This window comes from Octopus bimaculoides, chromosome 7, assembly GCF_001194135.2.
Source record: "Octopus bimaculoides isolate UCB-OBI-ISO-001 chromosome 7, ASM119413v2, whole genome shotgun sequence".
Lineage (NCBI taxonomy): Eukaryota > Metazoa > Mollusca > Cephalopoda > Octopoda > Octopodidae > Octopus > Octopus bimaculoides.
The window spans coordinates 73,497,549-73,497,837 of record NC_068987.1 but is presented as its reverse complement, the minus strand read 5'-3'; positions in this window follow the sequence as shown (position 1 = coordinate 73,497,837).

The following is a 289-nucleotide window of genomic DNA, read 5'->3' as shown; positions in this document are numbered from 1 at the left end:
GGCGCAATGGCCCAGTGGTTAGAGCAGCGGACTCGCGGTCATAGGATCGCGGTTTCGATTCCCAGACCGGGCGTTGTGAGTGTTTATTGAGCGAAAACACCTAAAGCTCCAGCAGGCTTCGGTGGGGATGGTGGCGAACCCTGCTGTACTCTTTCACCACAACTTTCTCTCACTCTTACTTCCTGTTTCTGTTGTGCCTGTAATTCAAAGGGTCAGCCTTGCCACACTGTGTCACGCTGAATATCCCCGAGAACTGCGTTAAGGGTACATGTGTCTGTGGAGTGCTCAG